Raw genomic sequence first — 13531 nt, 5'->3', positions numbered from 1 at the left:
GGATAAATCATATTCAGATCTGCATGTTAGATTATTTGGTGGCCTTCTCTTGCCATGGAGGGCGAAAGTTTGAAGTGGGAATTTGAGGAATGGAGGCTCTATTTCTGTGGATGGAAGAACACTCATCAGAAAGCTCCTGATAAACCCCAACTGGAGGATTACTGCAGAAACTTTCTATAACTTTCCTAGAGCCAGAGGCTTGAGGAAGGTTTAAAATCAGCTTTGCAATCCGTCAAAGTCCATTTTCTCCTGGAATGCTACTTTTATTGAAATGACCTTGTCAAATCGCAAATTCTTTTTCCCAGGCATCCCCAGGACCGTGCGCAGGTATGATTAATCATCCCATCCCGCTTTAATTAATTTAAAGGCGCCCATGGCCGGGGCGGGAGGAGACGCCGGCTGGCGAGGACAGCGCTTCCCCGCTCGGCTTGCAGGGAGTTAAACTTTTCACAGTTTTCCCGATTGTTTGCAGTTCAGCCCTCTGCAACATAATGAAAGTTTTCGAGCCATCTGTTGTTAAGCTGGCGGTGAGCAAGGCCAGTATATCCAAACAAAGTGCTGGCCTGCTGTAAACTGAACCTGTCAGTTTAACATAGCTGGGCTGACCTCCCCGGGCGCGGGGCAGCGGGTACCAGGCACTGGCTGCCTGCTCGGCTTCCAGGGGAACTTCTTGAGGGGACCGTGTTTACTTTTTCCACTTAGCGTTCCTCCCACAGGCTTGGACTAGTTTATACTAAATCTTTAAATTGACACTGTTCTATTTTTTTTTTTTTTTCCTATTCTGAACTTTCTCCTTTTTTTCTTAATCTTTCAGGCCATACAGAAAAAATCTATTAAAACCCCAGAGTGGCTGGAATTTGAGCTTTTAAGGAGGTTGTTGGGGGGTGGGGACAGGGGACAGCACAGGACAACAACTTCTGTGTTTCTATAACTCAGTGTGTGCATGTGTGCTGGCGAGATTCTCTCTCAAAAGAAAGAGGCATGTTCCCAAGTATCCCAGCTTGCTTTCCAGCTCCTATTGTTCCCTTTGTTCTGTATTATTTAAGATCAGTTACTCATTTGCTTCAGAGGATTGGGAATAACAGGCAAGGTAGAGCAGAGCAGCCAGTGTCTATTGTCTTCCTGGGAGCCACAGATGCATCCAGAGTGGCTGGAGCAGCCTCCCTCCTGCTTCTGTTTGCTTCTGTTCAAGGGGTTGGTAGCTCCAGCATAAAGTACTAGAGAATTTGAAACTTTTTGAGTGGAATTGCCACAATCAGACTTTATTTGCAGGGCTGTGTGGCAGGGAATTGCTTTCCTTACTCGTTCGTATCAAATACACGTTAGTTTGGCCTCATCTCCTCTGCCTCAGTGTGCTTGTGCTTTTTCCAGTCTTATGTCTCCAATTGCCTTTCCTTTTTTCTTCCTCCAAATATGTTATTTTATTTATTCTTTTATGTCTGGGATACAACATATGTCATTTGTCGGCTGGTATTCACTCAATACAAGTGGTTTTAACTGTTTTTTAGGCTTGGCAACAAAACTTGAAGTGCCTGCGCCAGGAAAGTGACTATTTGGTATTACCTGTTTTCAGTGTTTGTTTCTTGGACTAGACCTACAGTAAATACCTTTATGCTACCACTGCTGCCAAATTCAGTCTTTGCTTTTTACACTTGTGCTGTACCTGCTCACTGGTCTTTGGCTGGTTTCAAGTGTGTTTTACTTACCTCATGATTCTTGGAAAGCAAACCTGATCGTCAGTGACCCCAAATGCTGCAGTTCTCAGTCAGGAGAGTTTTGCCTGCGGAAGAGCTGCTGAATTTATGCCGTGTGTGAAACCAAGCTGTGCCTTTGCAGAAGTGCATCGCAGCTAGTCTGTATCTTCACAGTGTGGTGATGTACTGGAATGTATTGGAAGCTCTGGAAAAAGCAGTAAAAGTACTTGGCCTTTCCAGAAGACCCCTCCAAGGGCTTGTGCCGGTGCCCACCAGAGGGTAGGAGTGCCCAGGGGAGAAGGGGGAAGGAGTATGACAGTGGTGAAAAACACTCAATTTTAAATTAAAATGACTGCACTTACGAGGAAACCCCATCCAGCTCTAATCTGTTTGTAAGGTGACTGACACATAAAGTGCTTTTTGTTTTAAGGTAGAGGGAAATGCATTCAGGATAGAGTTTCTGGTATTAATGTCAGGTGCAACGCAGTGCATGCTCACTCAAAAAGTCAAGCAGATAACCTTGGCATTTAGGGACATTGCCTTATATAAAATGAAATTGTATTTTGTTTTTAAAAAGGAGGACTACATTAAGAGGTCACCTATTAGCTGTGTTTTTGCTAGCTGTCTGAAACTCAGCTCTACTGTCTATTAAACTCAAACCACTATGTAAACATTCCTGTGTTGTTCCTGGTCTCTACAATGGCCAAGGGGATCAGGTTTCACCTGCCTGCACATCTTCAAGCAATTAAAGCAATTAGCTTGAAGCCATTTCACATTCAAGGTCTACTGTGACATTCAAGTCCAGAAGAAGTCTAGGGGAAAAGTAAAAAGAAGAGTATAAAAGGCTGCTGTGCAGCACAAGCACACAAATAACCTGTGAGGGGGATTTGGACTTTACAACAACTTCCAAATGTGGTCAGGAGGCTTCGCAGCAGGCAGGCAAAGTTGCTGCTGAGAAAAGGAAAAGATAAAAAAACCCCACCTAATGATCTTTAAATTATACCCAAGTTTTGTACTGGGAAAGGAGGGGGAGGAGAAATAAATAGCAACATGATTTGTAATGATATTTGTGTGGAATAATATGGCATTGGTCTTATTTACTGGTATTTCTCCTGGCATGGACATCATACTTTTCTTCTCATTTAGGTGGGGATTTATATTTGGTGTTTACATTGTAAAACTACACTCACTCTGGCTAATATATCCCTTACAATGACATTCAGCTCAGAGTTTAGTGATTCCAGCAGTAAGTCTTGAAAGCTGCTATTTTTTAAAAGGTTGGAGCAGATTAGTGGTGACCTTAAAAGATTAAACTAGTACAGTTTAAAGATAAATAATCAGCCTTTAGCACATTAGATAGCTACATAAGCATGACAGAAGGTGACTTTCTTACAACAGTTTCAGAATCCAGGCAGCATTTTTACATTTGAAACTTGACTAAGGCAGGGAACAGTTGTTTGCAGAAAGCAAGACATAAACTGATTGCACCACTTCAAATTGGTTAATACAGTTTTAAATCCACAGTTTTCCTGTTGGTTTTATTATTGCAAGGAGGCTAATTTTAAAAGCTATGCCTGCTGCAAGAGAAGATCTTGCTTTGCCATCCCGGAGGGTGTTCTTAATCAGAAATAACCGCAGGCTAAATTATAATGTGGAATCCTGCTGCCCTTTAACCTAACACTGCTGCTCGTTCAGTGTTTGTTAACAAACAGCTCTAAGTACAAAATTGTTTGAGAATTACTTTTTCATTATATTTGCTGACTTCAATTAGAATAAGAAGCTTATTTGGGGAAGAAAAATTAAAAATGTATGGGTTTCTAGAGAAAGTTTCAGCAACTGTTTCCCGGCAAGTGTCGCCTTCGGAACATAGCTGTGGACTCTGTGGCACACATAATTTAATTTAAATAAAATTACCTTCTGAACTAATATTTCTCCACTGGTGGCAGAGGCAGAGCTCAGGAGCATCCCAAGATTCAGTCCTTTGAAAGATGAGCAGGCTAAAATGGTGGCAGGGGCTCAGGCCAGGGCCCCTTTTGCACCTTGCTGGGGGATGCAGTTGCTAACAAAGAGGCACCAACTCCCCATCCCTGTGGTGTTGGGGAGGGCTGGGCTATAGATGCGAGTGGCACAGTGTCCTATTTTTATTTCACTTTGAATAACATGTAATTGAAATGTACACTCGGCAAATTAATTGGTGAGTTGAAGGTAAGAACTGCTGAGTTAGTAGAGACAGCACCAGCCCTGTTCTTTTTTTCCCCCTTAAGTTTACATGCTGGAGCGGAAACGCCGCGGTGCTCAGAAAGGAGGTGATGCCTCTGTAAAGCAGATCTTTCCAATTTTATTTTTTTTCTAGCTTAGTCTTCTGTTTCTATGATCTGCCTTTTGAACTGTTTTTGTGGCTGATCAGTTCCACCTAATATGTCTCTTGATTTCTGCTATTGTAATACTCAGACGACATGCTGTTCTCTTCATTTTTATAAGCTTTAGATGCTCCTGCCTGTCATACTCTGGCGGTTTATCTTCAGCGTCTGGATTTGCTTTCAGACTTGCATGTCTATCAAGCTGCTGTTGCTTTGAATGTGAGATCAAAAGAAGATGAATTCCAGTAAAAAATTTCCTTGTATGAAGAAAAGATTGGGGGCCTATGTAAACATCCCACTGACAGCTCCCAATGAGTTATTTTAGCAGAGCATTAGCACCCAGAATGACAGACAGTCCAAGACTACATGCTAAATAACAAATCAGTCCCTTCAGTGGCAGCAGCACGTTGCCACAACAGCAATAGATTTTCTAAAGGAATCCTGTTCCTCTTTTTTATTGAATATGGCTGTTCGACTGCTCATCTCTTCACGAGCTGCCTTTGAGTGCCAGCCCCAGTTTACTTTTTCTTGACAATATCTGTGTCATGTCACCAATATGACAGCAGACAGGGCTTTGATAATTGGGTGGGGAGACGGTTAGTTAGTCATCTCCAGTTAAATAGGTAGTTTGTTTTAGGGAGGGGAAGGAGACAACGAAGGAGGGGTGGCATCTGCTGGAATGCTGAAGTTACGCTTTCGGAGATGCTGGATGCAAGTCCCTGCGCCCGAGACAAGTTGTATTTTTTGGGCGGTTGTTTATATTTCAGTTCACGCAGTTAGAGAAAACAGCTCTGCAGCCCGGCCAGCCTCCCGAGCCGGTTTCCAGAGCAAGTCACAGCACTGTCGAGGGGTAGGAACGTCAAGCTTGGCTGGACTTCCGTGCAAATCCGAATTTGCCTAGATACAGAAGCGAGGTGTGCTTCTCGCTGCTGTTTGGTCTAGTTGGGGACATAATTAGTTCTGCCTGTTTCTGCTCACAGATGGGGGAGGTTTAATAGTGCAGAATCGCTATATTTTTGTTCCTGGTGTAGTGCTAAACCCAACTTTGAGATTACCTGTGAGCTCCGGCTGATCTCACCACTTCGCAAGGGAAGAATTAGGGAAGGAATGCTTTGCGGTTTCTTTGTCATTTAGTAAAAGCAGAGGTTGCTACTGTGGAGGCAGAGCCCGGTGGCTGCCGCGAAGGGCAGTGCTCCAGCGTCTCCCTCCAGCCTGTGCTCCGGCTGCACGGCACTTCCTGTTTATTCAAACATCTTTTTACCATTCTTCAGCCCCCGCTTCACAGAAACAGCCAGAAACATCTCCAGCGTGAAGACGGAAATCTAAAGGCAGACAGTAAGAGCTCACTCTGTTAAACTCTTCATTTTCTCTGCGAGCGCTCAGAGGAAAGGAGCGTGCAGGCAGGGCTGAACTTTTAATGCGCTGCCTTGCGCAGGCAGCTTGGAGCACAGGAGAGGGGAATTGCTTTGGTTTGAAGCAAAAGCAGCTAGTTCAGGTTGTTTACTGCGGTGTTGACAAGGGTGGGTTTTTTGGCATGGCTTTGGAGAACCAAAGGAGGACCGAGTCCTTTTTTGGGGTGCTCGTCACCTTGCGATGTCCCTCTGGCACGGGAGCAGCCGTCCCTGCTGCTCGCCGGGTGTTGCAGCTTCTCCCTGCACAAGTGCCAAAAATACCTAAACAACAAACCCCCCCAAGAAAGGGAAACGTGGCTGCTGCTCTGGGCAGCAGAAGTGGCACAAACCCACCAAGTCGCTTTTTTGTTTTCCACAAATTGTTTGCATCGTGGTTCTGGCACCGCATGCGAACCAGCCTCGCTAATATTTGTACCAATTTCATGCTAATAAAAATCAGGCTGCTGAGACAAGCATGGCTATTATCTCATTCATATGACTATTGTTTAGACCTGTGGTACTACAAAAGGAAAGGGAAAACGTGCTCACGCCGGGTAATGGTTGTTAACTTCTCACGTGAGGGATTTTCTCTGCAGTTTTTCAGTATTAATGATTGTTGTATGAATGGTCTTCAGGGGTTGTTGGAAGATAGTGTAGATCCTCTGGGTAATCCATGTCACAACACAGATGCTGGATTTTTCCCCCTCTGTTCAAGTGACTTAAAAAAATGCTTGATATTTCTCAGTGGTTTCTCCCCCCTGCAAAAGTTCACTGAAATAGCAGGTAACTTTTTTTTTTTTGGCAAGAATTCGTGGTGCTTGTGTAGTGTGAAACATAAGAGAAAATGGAAAATATGCTGCCTGCCCTATGGAGAAAACCCATCCTCCTTGAGGCTTTTCCTGCTGCTCCAAGATTCAAATAGTCTTTAAAATTTTAAACCTTAAACCCCCATCTTCCTAGAAAAGAGAGCAAGAGAGAGAGAAATCAAGCTGTGTGTTCAGCCAAACCGCAAGTACAACAAACATATTTTGAAAATATATTGCTAGTCTGGCTTTTTAATGTTCAGAAGTTGTTCTACTTCGCAGAAAAAAAATGGTGTTTGCAACTGCCTTAAGGACAATTTGTTTAACAGTAGGAGTAATTGCATGGGGAAAATGGAAAGAGTGACTGAAGTTATTTACTCAGATGTTAGTGTAGGTGTGGGGCAGAAAACTCTCTGTGGGAACAGTGGGCTGCTTTTCTTGGTATCTTAGTCTATTTGATGACCATCAAATTTCCCAGCTCACTGGTTTTGTTTTTTCTGGATGGCATGTTTGATTATTTATCAGAAGGGAAAGGGAGTAGCTGAAGCAAATAAACATGTGACCAAGCTGTGTTTTGTTTTCCACTCAGAAGGCCATGCCCTTTAACAGATATACAGAAAATAATAAACGTATTGTTTTATGATAAAAGGAAATTATGTGGATCATTTTCTTCAGCAAGGCCATTAACCCCTTGTGTTCAGTGGTCTCCGCCTTCTGGCAGCTTGTTGGGCTTGCAGCTGGGAATTAAAGGCACTTAAACCCCCCCCTCTTGCCTGGAACGTTTCCATGGATTACTGCTTCGGCCCTTTGGATTTGCTGGATTTATTGCGTAGTCACACAGCCCTGGTCATCCCCCTGGACCTACTTGGGGTGTGACTGACTCAACGAGAGGTGCTTTGATTTTTCAGAAGGGTGCTGATTTCCAAAGAAAACCTTGGCGAGAGATGCTGGGATCTTCCAGCCTCCAGTGCCGGTGTCTGTGCAGCGCAAGGGGTTGCAGCTGTGTTTGGTCCGTTACAGACGGTGTCAATTTATGGGATTCTCTTTTAAATGCCAGGTGTCTAGCATGTAGTGTGTAGTGTTTCCTTTATAATACCAGCTTTGGACGATGTTCATTATCTTCCCTGAAAAAAAAAAAAAAAACCAAAACAACACCCTATAAACTAAATCACTGTCAGGAAGTAAAATACAGGTTTGCCTCATCTCCGGGAAGCATGTTGCATGCTTTAGCTGCTTTTATGGGATTAAAAGAAACAAGTTAAGACTGTCATGCACATGAAAGGAAACTGAGATGTGGTTTGCTTCACATTGTGCAGGTAGGTATAAATTTAATAGACTGACTTGCTTTCAGAATCTCTCTTTGTCTCCCCAAGTCGCATGTCAGTTCCAGCGCGTTGATGAGCTCTGCGGTCCATAATAGCGCCTGACTGCCGCTGCCCCGTAGGTGCCGGATCGGCAGGAGGGTCCTCCTCAGGGATGTGGCTTTCCTCTGAGGAATGGCTTCACATCGAGAAAGGGAAAATTTGCCTGACATCTTGAAGTTGCGTTCGAGCTTGTCCATTCCTGATGGGTCTGGGCAGGAGGAGGTGGATGCTTCGCCTTCTGGCTCTAGGGGGTCAGCACTACCTGGAGAGCCCAAGTGGATGGCAGGGGCTGGAGCTGGGGGTTTAGGTTTGAGGGAGAAAAAATGGCAGTCGAAATAGCAGGGAGAGGAAGGGCTGGCAAAATAAGGACCTGAAACTTAAATGTGATGTGAAGAAGAAAGAGGAAATGAGCAGCTTGGGGCCAGGTGACATGGACAGGGGCTGGGCTGATGCACGTGGCTGGCCCCCCTTTCCCAGAAGCTCCCTGAGGGTTGAGGAGGCTCAGGGTGGGCTGAGGAATGGGCTTTGGGATCAGAGGTGCAGGACTGAGGTACGTGGAAAGACAGAGGAGCAGGAGCAATTGCATCCTGTTGGACCTCTCCAGCCCTGGCTGAAGTCCTTGGGCAGAAGCCGGTGAAGGACCTGTCCATGCGGGAAAGTGTCCTCCCAGCCTCCAGCAATTGAAGGTTGGTTCGTGCCCTGAAGCATAAACATTTGTACCTTGATTTCTATTTCTGTCTTTCCGAAGGTAAATGCTGTAAATGCTCTCATGACTATCACTGCAAGTGTCTAATCCTTTCTTTGCATCCTCCCCATGCTCTTGGCCCTGGTGATATCTTGTGACAGTAAGTTCCAGAGAGTAATTATGAGTTGTGTATTAAGAAGGGGAAAAAAAACCATCATTTTATCTGCTTTAATTTTTTTGGGTGATTGTTGCTTCCTGACTTCATTCAGTGTCCCCTTTTTCTTGCATTATGAGAAATGGCAAAAGTACCAGATGTACCCTCTCAGGCCAAGTCACAATTTGTGTACTTGTTATCATCTCCCCTCTTACTCATCTCTTGCTAAGCTAAACACTCCCACCCTTATCAATCTTGCCTAGTATCTGCTGAGGCCTCTAATCATTTTTGTCTCCTCCATCTGAACCTCGCCTATTTTTGCTTTACCAGGATCTGTTAAAATTAAGGTTTTTACAAGCTGTTCTAAATTAGATTGTGCCATAGAAGTGCAGAGATGTGATTTGCAGCCTTAGTTTTCGTGTTTTGGGCTGTCCCAATGTTTTGCTTCCTTCATTCACCCAACAGCAGCGAGTATCTGATGGAGCGTGGCGAGATGTCCACTGTCAGGGGCCGTATTTCATGGGCCTCTGAGTACAAGTTTGTCATGCAGTGTTTTGGAAAACAAGCTTAAAATATGTTCCCTGTTTTGTTGACCACACAGGGAAGCGCGCAAGCAGCTGTATGCAATATACTATTTATGTCGTAGCAACAAAAAGGCCCTCTTCCTTCTCCCCCCGCACCTTATCCCTCTTCTCTTCTCTATTAAAAAATATGAGAACTTCCCGTGCTTTTGACATCCAAGAAAAACGCGGCTAAGCAGTGAATACTCCTCCAAATATTCAAAGGTCTGGTTCACTTTTGGATAAACACAGTAGTTCAGAATCTGATCTCGAGCCTACAGAAACGAGCTGAAAATCCCGTAAGATTTTTTTCATCACTCAGGCACAGTTCAGTTCTGGTTCAGTTTGAACGGGGAGCCAAGATTTGTATCCTTTCTCATTTTACCAGGATGTGTTGGGCCATCCCTCCTTTCTTGCTGGTACAGACCTCTACATGCTGTGAGTCTTGGCATGCCAAAATAAAGAGAACCATTTTTAATGTTTGGGATCTTTTTGCCAGATACTTTATAAGTGGCTTTGATGAGTCCTGACTGTGACTCTTTAAAAGAGGGGGACAGAAGGTGTTTTTGTGGTGTAGCCGCCTGAGGATTTCATTTATGCTTCAAAAAAGGGATTTTTGTAGCCGTTGTCACTGTTGTAGTTGGTTCAGGGTTTGCAAGTTCCCAGTGTTGGCTGAGGTTGATCTCTCACCCTGCTGTCCTTGCTGCCTGCCCCCTTCATCCCTGTAGTGTCTCCAAGTATTGAAGAAAATAGCTCACCCACCTTTTCCTCGAAATCGGAGGAGTTAGTGAATAAATTACAAAATAGAAAATGGGGTTTTTTTGAGGCAAACTCTGTTTTCCCCCTGTGTGGTTCTGGGTCCTCACAGACAAGAACCTTGCCAGCCATGGGATGGGCTGTGGGATGGCAGGGCAGCAGCATAGAGTCCGTTCGTCCTCCCACCGGCAGGAGTAACCTCAGTGCCCACGAGGACGAAGTGCAGCAGAGCTGGGACACAGGCAGCTCCACCCTGTGGGTTTGGAAGAAAGGGTTTCTGTTTCCAGTGCTTTTTTCTGGAGGGAATCTCCTTAACTGGTAGCCAGGATCTATTCCAGAGGAAAGAAGCTAAGCCTGCTGGAAGAAAAATAAAGACTCATCTTCTTTCCTTATGACTGAACTATTCTAGGAGATGTTTCAGCATGAGGCACATTGCCAGCTCCCTTGCTCCAAGTCTGCCCCTGTCACATCAGGGACAGGATGTGAGCCAGGGTTTGTGCGTGTGGACCTCAGGTCCCTTCTCTTTTTCCAGCATAGGAATCACCCATTAGTCAGTTGTCCAGACCAGTCTGCTGTGTCTAAGCAAAGCCTTCATGGCCAGCTGACCATTTTATTGGGTGAAGGATTGCTGTTGAAGCTCCCCTGCTTGACGAGCTGGCTGGTAGCCCTTGGATGGAGCCAGCCTTGCAGATTTGCTGCAGCCAAGTGAGGCGCTGGGTACAGACAACCAGCAGCATCTCCCCAGGCTCAGGGCATCCCTCTGCTGCACCAGTGGAGCTAGGAACAGGGTAGGTGGAGGAGGATTATTTAATAAAAGAAGGAAATAGAGGATGAGATGGGGATGGGGGTTGTTTGAATCCAAGGCTGTTGAGAAGACTGGACAGCAAGAATGCTTCACCAGGTTATGTTGCATCTTAGCTGTGTCCCACAGCAGAGCCCCGTGTCCTGTCTGTAGCTATCCTCAAACTTCCCTGCTGCGGTGCCAAGAGCAGTGTTGGGGCTCTTGGCTTTGTGTCATTCTGTGTGTGGCACAGGGGCAGGGTGGTGGCAATGGGGAAGGGAGCATGTAGCAGCTCATTTCCCAGTTCTGGAGGAAGATGGAAGAGCTGGGCACGAATGTCAGAGGGAATAAGTGCTGCAAGAACATCTGCTTCTCTTTTTTGCATCTTCTACATTTTATTCCTCCTCTTCATTTTGGTTCCTTTCCTATTCTCTAGTTGGTTCATCTCACCCCCCCCCTGTTCTGTTCCTCCCAGAGGAACAGCACTACCCACTGCTGTCGCTTTGCACTATTTTTTATTTTTTTCCCTTTGCATACTGCTCCGCTCCTCGCCGGTTTCCACACATTGTGCGGCTCCTGAGCCTGCCGGAGGAGAACTGCAGCAGGGCTCCCCTCCAATGTGTCTGCCTCCTACCACCGCTCCTCTACATCTGCTGCTCCAGGAGAAGAGAGTGTCGCAGGAGAGGAGGTAGAGGAGGCAGGAGTGGGAGAGACATGAAGCAGCTCTGAAGCCCGGGTGCATCCGGGCTTCCGAGCTTCAGAGCTGCATCTTGCCGCTCTGCTGGGAGCAGCTGTGGAGTGGAGCGGGGTGTGAGGACAGATGGGAGCTGAGAAAGAAGAGAGATTGCTGGCTGAATCTAAATTCCCCCTCGTCCCACCCAGGAGAAACAAAGGTACTTGCCTTGTGAGACTGAAGGGAAGCAAGAAGCCCTTTGGGAGGTGGGCCATGCTCCGCTGGGAGAGGCGCCTGGAGCTGCTGACCGGGCGATTTCTCAGTGCCTAAAGGCAGCATGAAATTTGGGGAGAAATAGACAACGGGAGAACTGCATGCCTGCTGCTGCAAAGCCGTGCTTTGCCCAAACCTCAGTGGGGAAGTTGAGCAGCAGTGGTAGCTTGTAGGGGTACGGCTGTCAGAGGTCAACACACAAAGTCTCACTTCTGAAGTCTGGGACCAACATAGTGTTTTGTTTGCTCCAAGGGCAGATTTTGCCCTTAAAATTTCTCCCTTCTCATCACTCTCTGCTTGTTTTGTTCTGTTTTGATGTTTAATGACCATAACTGAAATAATGGAAAGAGTATGATATTGGCTGGCAACTAACTTTCCAGATTGATTGCTTGGACACTTCAGATGGCTGTGGGACCACCTCTGATTTCTGGGAACTCTTCCTTCCTCTTTTCTCAAGTTGCTTTCCCGATAAGCAGGCTTGTCCACCTGGAAATGCCCAGAATCCTTAGCAATCTGTAAAAACACATGTAATTTTGTTTTGTGCCCTCCTTGCAACTTCTGGGTGCATGTTTATCCAGACATTTCAGAGGCAGCCCATTCATTACTGCACAACTGCCCTGGGAATTGGCAGCCAGGCAGGACTACCCTTTCTTTTGCATCCTCATGGCAGTTGCTCATCTTCCCACCCTCCCATGTACATACCTTTCATATATCCTGAAGTTCCCTGGATTGATCTTTCCATGCCTGATAAACCTCAGGTTCAGAAACAAGCTTCTCTTGGCGTTAGAGCCAGGCCTGTTATAGCTGTAGGTCATCATATTTCATTAATAACTGATTGATATTAATACCAGTTGGAGCAGATGGGAAGGGAGGAGCTGGAGCTCTTTTTCTTCAGTAGGAATAGGATGATGGAAAAAAGTTGGAGTGTTGCTGCCTTGTACTGGCTGCAGTGGTGGAACAAGTTAGCAAGAGGCTCCATGCGACTGGATCCTGTTTCTGTTTTCCTTATGTACTGACACTGTAAGCAAGTATATGGCATTTAAGCAGCATGTCTATTTTTAATGTTCTACCCTCTTTTTCCAGTGTATTTCCCTTCCCCAGCCCCGTTCCCTCATCAGGAGTTTCTGGCCACATGAAGTCAGAGGCAGGGCTGCCTTTTTACCCTTCATCGGGGCTTGCCCAAAGAGGATGGTGAAACTGAAAGGTCGAGGTGCTTTCATGAAAATGTCGAATTACAACAGTAACTGGGGTGGTAACAGTGCCCAGTGTTCTGGGCAAACAACAGCTGGGCAAACAAGTCACGTTCTGTCTGTCTTGCAATAAAATTGTCTTGGTCATCTCAAATGTGTACTTTTTTTCCCCCTCCTGGTGCTTAAGTGGTTGGGAAATAATAAATGGTTGCCACTTCCCTAAGCACAGGGAGAGGGCTTTTCAGTGGGGTTTCCCACTTACTCTGTGAATGAAACAGGCTTGATTCATCTCACGGTTGATGTACTGTTAACATTTTTCCTGGGTTAGGTGTCACCCAGTGTTGACTCTCAAATACCATTCCAAGTTTGTGCAATGTCTCTCAAGTGCTGTATTTCAGTTGCCTTTTTACTGATCTCTGTTTTACACTAGAAAATCTTCTTACGGCTGGGTGATTTCCTAATGGATAAGAAAACACCTTGGGAGTTCACTTACTGTATCTTGCATTTAAGCAAAGGATGACTTGGCTGGTAGGCAGCCTTTCCCTGATGTTGTCCTTCCAAATCCATGTTCACAGTGACCAAAACCCATGGAAGATGCATTTGCTGGGGGATGCTTTCCTTTCTCTTTTTTTCCAGTAAGTGGGAGGATTTCCCCTTTGTGTTTCGGTGCAGAGAGGAGGATGGTTGCCGATGTTCTGTGATTCACTGCTGGAGACCAGGATTGGTGTCTGGGTCTCTGGGTGTCCCAAGAAGCTTTGTCCAGGCTTGCAGGCTCTTTGAGCAGCGCAGATAATGTGGCTGCTGGTAATTACAGGCCCAGATATTTGAAGCACCTCTGTGGTTTCGG

This window comes from Corvus kubaryi, unplaced genomic scaffold, assembly GCF_017639235.1.
Source record: "Corvus kubaryi isolate FWS band 111438036 unplaced genomic scaffold, C.kubaryi_AGA036_p1.0 64924, whole genome shotgun sequence".
Classification (NCBI taxonomy): domain Eukaryota; kingdom Metazoa; phylum Chordata; class Aves; order Passeriformes; family Corvidae; genus Corvus; species Corvus kubaryi.
This window is presented reverse-complemented; position numbering follows the sequence as displayed.